This window comes from Eubalaena glacialis, chromosome 5 (genome assembly GCF_028564815.1).
Source record: "Eubalaena glacialis isolate mEubGla1 chromosome 5, mEubGla1.1.hap2.+ XY, whole genome shotgun sequence".
Lineage (NCBI taxonomy): Eukaryota > Metazoa > Chordata > Mammalia > Artiodactyla > Balaenidae > Eubalaena > Eubalaena glacialis.
In genome coordinates, this window is record NC_083720.1 from 52,671,414 (window position 1) to 52,680,908 (window position 9,495).

At 43.3% G+C, this 9,495-nt stretch overlaps 1 pseudogene; it reads left to right on the forward strand.

The window, feature by feature from the left end:
* Window positions 1–1,684: 1,684 nt before the first annotated feature.
* On the forward strand, window positions 1,685–3,199 carry LOC133092065 (recombining binding protein suppressor of hairless-like; annotated as a pseudogene).
* The last annotated feature ends 6,296 nt before the right edge of the window (window positions 3,200–9,495 follow it).

Sequence of the window (9,495 nt, forward strand, 5' to 3'; positions counted from 1 at the left end):
TGAAATGGGTGAAGGGGCTCAAACGGTACAAACTTCCAGTTATAAAATAAATAAGTCAGGGAGATGTAATGTACAGCATGGTGACTATAGTTAATAACACTGTATTGCATATTTGAAAGTTGCTAAGAGAGTAGATCTTAAAATTTCTCAACCCCCCAAAAAATTTTTTGTAACTGTGTGTGGTGATGGATGTTAACTAAACTTATTGTGGTGATAATTTGCAGTACATACAAATATTGAATCATTAAGTCGTACACCTGAAACTAATATAATGGGTTTTTTAAAATTTATTTATTTAATTTATTTATTTTTGGCTGCATTAGGTCTTTGTTGCTGCTTGCGGGCTTCCTCTAGTTGTGGTGAGCGGGGGCTTCTCTTGTTGCAGAGCATGGTCTCTAGGCACGTGGGCTTCAGTAGTTGTGGTGCACGGGCTCAGTAGTTGTGGCTTGCAGGCTCTAGAGCGCAGGCTCAGGAGTTGTGGCTCACGGGCTCAGCTGCTCTGCGGCATGTGGGATCTTCCTGTACCAAGGTTTGAACCCATGTCCCCTGCATTGGCAGGAGGATTCTTAACAACTGCACCACCAGGGAAGCCCCTACTATAATGTTAATGTCAGTTATATCTCAATTAAAAAGAAAGAAATTTATCCCCTGTCACCAATAATCCTCCATCTTATCACTCAGTTTTTATGTTATTCACAGTACTTATGAGTATCTAAATTTGTCTTGTTTCTTTACTTGTTTACTTGCTTGTTATCCATCTCCTATTAGGATGCAGTCTCCATCAGGGTAGGGACTGTGTTCACCACTTGTGTCCCTGGTACCCAGAACAGTGCTTGATACACAAGAGAAGAGCCATAAACTCTGGCTGGATCAGGAAAACAAAACAAAACAAAAAGTCCCAGAAATCTGTTCCCTGCAATTTTCTCCTGTTGGATTTAATTCCTCTTTTTGGGAGGTCACGGATTAAATTTAATCCCTAACCTGCAGATTAGCCCGCTGAATAATTTAAGATAATCATATCCTTTTCCACCCCCTCCATACCTCACAACTCAAGGCTTCTCAACACACTGTCTACTGCGAAAGTCCCTTTATGAATAAACAAGATTCCCCAAAATCACTATAGACATGGCTATATTCCAGCAAAGCTAGAGAGATGGATTCTAGGGTAGGTAATTCAGGAAGAGCCATTTGCTTCTAGTTAATTAAATCACTTATTTACATTAATCACCAGCACTACGGGAGCTACTTACTAAAATATTTACTGAGTCAAGGCATAACATTTATGGAGCCCTTTTTATGTGCAAGGCACTGTGCTAAGTGATTTGCTGGCCCTTAATTCTTTACAATAAACCCTGAGAGAAAATGCTAGTGTCATTCGCATTTTATAGATGAGGAAACTGAGGATCAGAGAGGTTAAGAGAGTGCCCAAGTTCATGCAGCCAGCAAGGGGCACATTTGGGCTCAGCTCTGGCTGACTCGAAATTCCACATGGGTGGAAGATGGCACCTGCTGTGACAGGTCATTGAAATTATGAAACTATCATTCAAATGGAAGCATTATAGTTCTTCAGAACCATTATGGTCTCAAAGGAAAGGAGAATGATACAGATAAACTGGCTGAGGTGTTTTGAGGTGCATCAAAGTGTTCCAGCCTGCGGCTTACCTTAACATGTTCTTGAAGTACCATGGCGTGGATTAAAAGAAAATTTGGTGAGCGGCTTCCACCTAAATGATTTACTAGGGAAGCTATGTGAAATTATTTAAAAGAGCAAGGGAATCAAACAGTACTTATTCTTCATGCAAAAGTTGCACAGAAGTCATATGGAAATGAAAAAAAGTTCTTTTGCCCTCCCCCTTGTGTGTATCTTATGGGCAGTGGATGGAAGGAAAAAAAGAACAAATGGAATGCGATGGTTGTTCTGAACAAGAGTCTCAACCCTGTGCATTTATTAGAATAGGAAATAGTGACCAAGAAATGCAGCAGCTAAACTGGGAAGGAAAGAACTATTGCACGGCCAAAACATTGTGTATATCTGATTCAGACAAGAGAAAGCACTTCATGCTCTCTGTAAAGATGTTCTATGGCAATAATGATGACATTGGTGTGTTCCTCAGCAAGCAGATAAAAGTCATCTCCAAACCTTCCAAAAAGAAGCAGTCATTGAAAAATGCTGACTTATGCGTTGCCTCAGGAACAAAGGTGGCTCTGTTTAATCGACTTCGATCCCAGACAGTTAGTACCAGATGCTTGCATGTAGAAGGAAGTAATTTCCATGCCAGTTCTCAGCAGTGGGGAGCATTTTACATTCATCTCTTGGATGATGATGTATCAGAAGGAGAAGAATTCACAATCCGCGATGGATACATCCATTATGGACAAACAGTCACACTTGTGTGTTCAGTTACTGGCATGGCACTCCCAAGATTGGTAATTAGGCAAGTTGATAAGCAAACCGCATTACTGGATGCAGACGATCCTGTGTCACAGCTCCATAAACATGCATTTTACCTTAAGGATACAGGAAGAATGTACCTGTGCCTTTCTCAAGAAAGAATAATTCGGTTTCAGGCCACTCCATGCCCAAAAGAACCAAATAAAGAGATGATAAATGATGGCGCTTCCTGGACAATCATTAGTATGGATAAGGCAGAGTATACATTTTACGAGGGGATGGGCCCTGTCCTTGCCCCAGTCACACCGGTGCCTGTTGTAGAAAGTCTTCAGTTGAATGGCAGTGGGGATGTAGCAATCTTGAACTTACAGGACAGCATTTCACTCCAAATTTATGAGTGTGGTTTGGGGATGTGGAAGCTGAAACTATGTACAGATGTGGAGAGAGTATGCTCTGTGTTGTCCCAGACATTTCTGCATTCCGAGAAGGTTGGAGATGGGTCCGGCAGCCAGTGCAGGTTCCAGTAACTTTGGTCCGTAATGATGGAATCATTTATTCCACCAGCCTTACCTTTACCTACACCCCAGAACCAGGGCCACGGCCACATTGCAGTGCGGCGGGAGCAATCCTTCGAGCCAACTCCAGCCAAGTGCCCCCTAATGAGTCAAACACAAACAGCGAGGGGAGTTACACAAATGTCAGCACAAATTCAACCAATGTCACGTCATCTACAGCAACAGTTGTGTCCTAACTACCGTCTTTTTGCTAGGACTTACACTGACTTGAGTGCGGCAAAATGTTGACAAAAAAAGAAAGAAAAAAATGAAGACTCTTTTGTGGTTTCTTGGGAAAACTTTTCATACCCGGTGATACTATTCAAAAACCCCATTACCTGCAAGTGCTGATTTGAAGTGCAGAAGCCACAGTAAAACAAACAAAAAAACATCAAAATGTGCAAACTTTTTGGAAAAAAAAAAAGTCCACATGCCCGTGATCATGGTCTTGCCTCCTGAGCTGGTGGTTTACATAATGGAGGGAAAAAGAAGAAGTAGAGCTTGTTCTCTTATTTATTGGCTTACCTCTCTTTGCCTTTGGAATTTTTCCTATTCAGGCAAGAGCTAGATGCTCTGGACACACAGAGGACACCCAAAGTTGACCGAAGCCTCATCAGACTCATCGGAAGAGCTTTGAATTTCCTTCAGGGAAAACGTTACATCTTCTCTGTTTATATCCTGCTCCAGCCTTCCCTTAAAAGGTTGAGTTTCACAGCTCTTGAGCTACTTGTAGGCTTGGAGTGAGACCGGTGTAGAATCCCTTCCTGTCCTCTCCTTGTTCTTCTCAACAGACTGGGGTCAACTCCCACTCATTTCCCTGCCGAGTGGCTCCTGGGTGGGCCTTGTTGAGAAAGAGCCACGCTGGCTTTGGAGCAGCAGTCTCTGTCACCAGGGCCAGCGTGCTTCCCCGTGGAGGCTGCAGGGCTGGGTGTCCTGGTGTGGCTTCTCAGATAGAGATACTTCTTCTCCACTCCAGGCCAGCCCACCCTGAGAAAAGCTTTCCTGAATTGAGTCGAAAGGCACAGAAGGTTGTCGCCTACGAAAATCATGCCAACCCAACACATGTACACCCAGCTACCTGCCTCTAGGTGTCGGAGAGGGTTCATCTTTTAGCTGAAGTTGTAAAGGGCAGGTTCTTTCTAACTGAATGTAAGATGAGGAAGTGCTTTGTAGCTTGGAACTTAAGGTTGTGCACAGGGAAATCAGTAGTAAGTATTGCTCGCCAATCAGGATGAGGATGTTAGAAGGAGGGCTTTTGCTTTCAGGGTGCAGTCCTTGTTGGAAAATTTATGTCAGCTCCACTCAGCATACTCTTCCTGGACCAGACAACGAACCACACCAGGAACTGTGTTTGGTGCTAACTCACAGCAGCCACCAACTCCCCTGAGCTTCTCGTTGCCTGTCTATAAAGCTGGCTACTGGGTGGGAGGTATTTCCCACTACCATGGTGGTGGTGAGGGGGTAACCAATGGAAGAATTTGGGATAAAGGATAAAGGATTTTATCCTGACAAGGATAAAATGTGGTTATTGTTGGCTAAAGCAAATTCATTTCTTTGGTCCAAACTGATGGACGCTTTCAAGATGATCACTTCCTTTAGGTTTTTATACTTAGGAGTGACACTTAGAAGTCTGGGCTGATTAGCATATCTTTGGCATCCCTTGTTGCTTGCCTGAAAAAACACCCCAGGAGCAAAGATATAAGGCCAAGTCTACTTTGCACACAAAGAAACAAAGCAAAAAATTCAAAACCGACAGGAACCTGTTCTTGAGCCAGAGGCACACTGAATATTACTGTTATTTTTTATGGTAAAAGTTAGAGCCAAACTGTTTCCTCCCATCACACCGACACAAAGAAGCTTAAAGAAGCTCAGGTAGATATTCTAAAATGATTCTAAAATGATATGCTAAAACCTAGATTCCAAAATAGTCTTTGAACTGGAGCTAAACCAAAGTGATATTTCATTCTGAATTGACTGATACTAGGAAGTTGGCCATTCTATTTACAAGAGTAGGTTTCATTTGTTTGTTTTCAATTTAAGGAAAAATTTCCACACAGGGAAATGTATAAATCTGAAGTGTACAATTTGGTGGGTTTCGGCAAATGTATTATAAAAATATGTGTATCTTATATGCCAATCAAAGTAGCTTCAAACCTACAGAACGTTTCCTCATGTCCTTCTGGTCAGTCCCCATCCTAGAGATTACTAACCACTGTTCTCTCTTCTAACACCGTAGATTAATTTTGTCTGTTCTTGGCCTTTCTTATGAGCAGAATCATATAGTACATGCTTAGCGTAATGTATTTGAGATCCAATCATGTTGTTGTGCATTATCAGCAGTTATTCTTTTTCATTGCTGAATAGTATTCTCTTATGTGAATGTACTACAGTTTGCTTATCCAGTCTCCTCACAGACTTTACTTCCACAAGTCATGTAGAGGCCGTAATAAATAAATAACTCATTTATTCATTGGGCAAGTGTTTTCCAGATCTTCCTCTATGCCAGGCACTGTTGGAGACGCTGGGAGGCTTTAATGAACAAAATGAAGCTCCTGCCCTCATAGGACTTTTATTCTAGTGGGGAGACAAACAATATATAAGCAAAGAAATGAATAAGATAGTAGTGAGAAATGCTATGAACATAGTAAATCTGAGTGATGGCATGAAAGTGGCATGTAAGGATACTGGGTCTTCTTTAGATTGTGTGGCTGGGAAAGGCCCCTCTGAGGTGACTTGGCTGACATTGGGGTGATACAAAGGTCGCCAGGTGAAGACTCAGAAAGTTTTTGGGCCAAGGGAACAACAGGTGGAAAGGTCATAAGGTGGGACTGAAAGGGACACATCGATGTTGAAGAAACAGGAATGAGCCAGTGTGACTGGAGTGAAGTGAGCAAGGGTGGAGGTGGTGAGAGATAGCCAGAGAGGAGGAGGAGGTTAGAAGCAGGAGTTGTGGAAAAGGAGTTTGGGTTTTATTCCAGGAGTGATGGAAGGCCATTGGAAGGTTGAAACAGGAAGTCACACTGTCTCATTTACATTAAAAAAAAGCCATTCTGTCCAGGGGGGAGTGGGGGAGGCTCAGTGAGATCAGTTAGGAGGCTTTTGGAGGGAGTGTGTGAGATGATGGTGGTTAGGGTGGTATCATCAGAGATGGGTAGAGGGGCACTGATGAATCAGGTGGGGAGAGGGGATGGGGCTGTGACAGAGAGGAACCAAAGATGACTCCTAGGTCTTTGGTCTGGGCAGCACCATCTTCTGAGATGGGTAAGATGCAGGTGGTGGTGATGGGGCTGTTGAAAGAGAAAGGATCCAGAGCTGTGTTTTGGCTGTGGCAGTTTAGGATACCTGTTAGACCTCTTCAACTGGAGATGTCCGGTGGACAGTTGGATATACATAGTCTGGTGCTTAGTTGAGAGACAAAGGCTGGAGACAAAAATATGAAAGCCCTCAACATATGATGTATATATATGTGTATATATATATTTTTTTTTACCAGCATTGGCATCCCAAGAGGGGCATTTAATCTTTTTTAAATTAAATAATTTATTTATTTATTTATTTATTTTTGGCTGTGTTGGGTCTTCGTTGCTGCACACGGGCTTTCTCTAGTTGCGGCGAGTGGGGGCTACTCTTCCTTGCAGTGAGCGGGCGTCTCATTGCGGTGGCTTCTCTTGTCATGGAGCATGGGCTCTAGGCGCGTGGGCTTCAGTAGTTGTGGCACGCAGGCTCTAGAGCGCAGGCTCAGTAGTTGTGGCGCACGGGCTTCGTCGCTCCGCGGCATGTGGGATCCTCCCAGACCAGGGCTCAAATCCGTGTCCCCTGTATTGGCAGGCGTATTCTTTAACCACTGTGCGACCAGGGAAGTCCCATATGATGTATATTTAGGGCTAAGGGGCTAGATGAGATCACCTAGAGAGAACAAAGTGTTAACGACTGGGTCCTAGAGAAGAACCAGAGGAGGAAACTGAGCAAATGATACATGTGGTCCTGTTATTATTATCGTCTCTATGGCTCTTTAAAATTCTCTAGGGACTTTGACATGCGTTTAGTGATTTGGGCTTCGTGACAATCCTGAGAAAAACTCGGTAAAACCTTTGTTGCAAATTGGCCTAAGCCAATTTGGTCATTCACAGATATTAGGCTCTTTTTGGTTTTTCTTGGAACCCTTAGGAGTTAGAGGTAAGTGAGAGTTAGATACTGAGAGGGAGTAAGGAAGTAAGTATCAGAACAAAAGTTACTACAAGGATAGATATTTATTTGCCTATAGGCTCAGAGGAAGCCTACAGAATAGTCTTAGAGCAGTTCTGCAAGCTCTGTGAAGCCCTAGCCCTCCGTCCCTTTTGGTGCTCACAAAACACCTCCATAAGAGTTCTCTTGAACAGACCACAACACTCTGTGCCAGGGGTGGGCACAGGATACTTTAGGGATCAAGCTTCTGGTGCCATCCTTGAGGGTTAAGGGTGAAGGATCAAGTAAGCACAGGAAGCGTTTCAAATATTTTATCTTGAATATTACTTTATATATTGAATATCACTAATGTTATCAATAGAGCCCATTTGGTGTATCCTTTCTTTATACTGATTAACAAATCACTAAGTACCCCCAATAGAAACTCTTGTCTGACATTCATTATGTGGATCAGCAGAGCCAAATAATGTGTTTTCACGAGCAGACAGGAAATTAGAGGAAGTGCTGATGGTCCTGTCCTCTGGGCTGGGGTATTTGCGGTGTAGTGATAGCTTACCAGGCCTGGAGTGCGCCTACCTAATCAAGGTGACTGAATGCCCCTCCCTCATTCACATCACACTGGCTTTGCTGAAGTATTTCAGAGTAAATTATTAATACTATAATAAGATTTGTACGATTAAAAGTCAATCTCAGATAATAGAGTCAAACTTGGAATAGTAATAATAATAAAACAGATACTAATCACTGAACCTTTATTCTGCACAAGGTGCTGAGCTAAGTTCTTTGCATAAGTGGTTCAATTAATTCTCACAACAACCCCATGAGTTAGCTGCTATCACCTTCATTTTACATAAGAGAAAACGGAGACTCAGAGAGTGACTTGCCCAAGGAACCTGGCTGGTGTGCGGCAGAAAATGACTTTGAACTTGGCTCTGTCTGATTTTACAGTGTGTGTTGTGACCACAGCGCTATGAGGTTGGGGTCCAAGACCGGGATTTGACACTTGCCTTAGGAAAAGTTGCTCATCTTGCTATGCTTCAGTTTCCTAATCTGTAAAATGGGAGAGGGAGAAATAATGAACTGGCTGATGCATGTGAAGGAGTTTCATAAACTGTAAATGCTTTTGTGTAAAGTCTCATTGTTTGCACAACCGGGATCCTCTTCTGGGTCCCTCACTTAAGTGTCCACAGTCTTTCTTGATGACAGGAACATGGCTGGGCGTGTTTTGTGCAGTGTCCAGCATAACCCCTTGGCCCGATCTTCCCTTGGCTGTTCTGCAGCCTGGGCTCAGGGCCCAGCATCCCAGAGCCCATGGCATTTTCTTGAAAGTCATTGCGTGAACAACAGTTCCTCCCTGTTTCTTAGAAACAGCCCCAGGCCGTCCTCCTTGAGTGGGAAAGGTTGCATCCTGGTGATGGATGTGCCAACTGCAGTCTTCCTCTGGCAGGTGCTGGGCATCTTCGGAGGCACATGGATGTGTTATGAGAGGGCTTGTAGTGTAGGGAAAGATGGTTCAAATGCGACCCCTGGTACACTGTTCACTCATTCATTCAACACATGTGAATTTAGCATCTACCACTAGGTGGGGAGAACATGATGGTGAATAAACTAACATGACTCTGTCCATGGAGCTAATGGCCTATCAGGGGAGAAAGACAACTAAACACTTAGAATAAATAAAGTGAGCCAAGAATGCATACAAAGTACATGGACAGCCAACTTAGCACAGTTTTGGGGAAGTCAGAGAAGGCTTCCTGGAGGAAGGGATATTTAATTTGAAGGAGTTTACCTGGTAAGGAGAGCAAAGTGATGGGAGAGACTTCTTTTTAGGGGTTTTTGGATGTGATTTAGGCTTCATAGCTTAGATGCACCTGTGTGAGAATTGGAAGGCATCTGCATGGTGCCATGCATAGAATAGCATTGCTGGTTTTTCTGCAGTGTGTTCCAGTGTCCAGGCACCAGCTTATTGAGAGTCAAGAGGCAGGGTATGGGCCATCTGTTTTTCGCTAAGTTGGATCTCTCAGGTGTGGTGTGGCTCTAAATCTAACACTTAATGCTTGAAGAGGTATGTTCCTGGAGCCAGCAGCTTCAGGAGTGCCTTCTTTAGTCCTGCTTTCCTGATGTTGGCAGATGTGGCAGCTCCCTGGCAGCCTGGTTCTGCAGTGTCATCCTGGCACCATTCCTGGGGGTCTGGTCTAGAGCCCACTGCTCCAGCCCATCTAATGAGTTTTGTTAATTCTTTTTTCTTTTTTTTAAATTGGGGTATGATTGACATATAACATTCTATTAGTTTCAACATAATGATTCAATATTTGTATATATTGTGAAATAATCACCACAAAAAGTGGAGTTAACATCCATTAC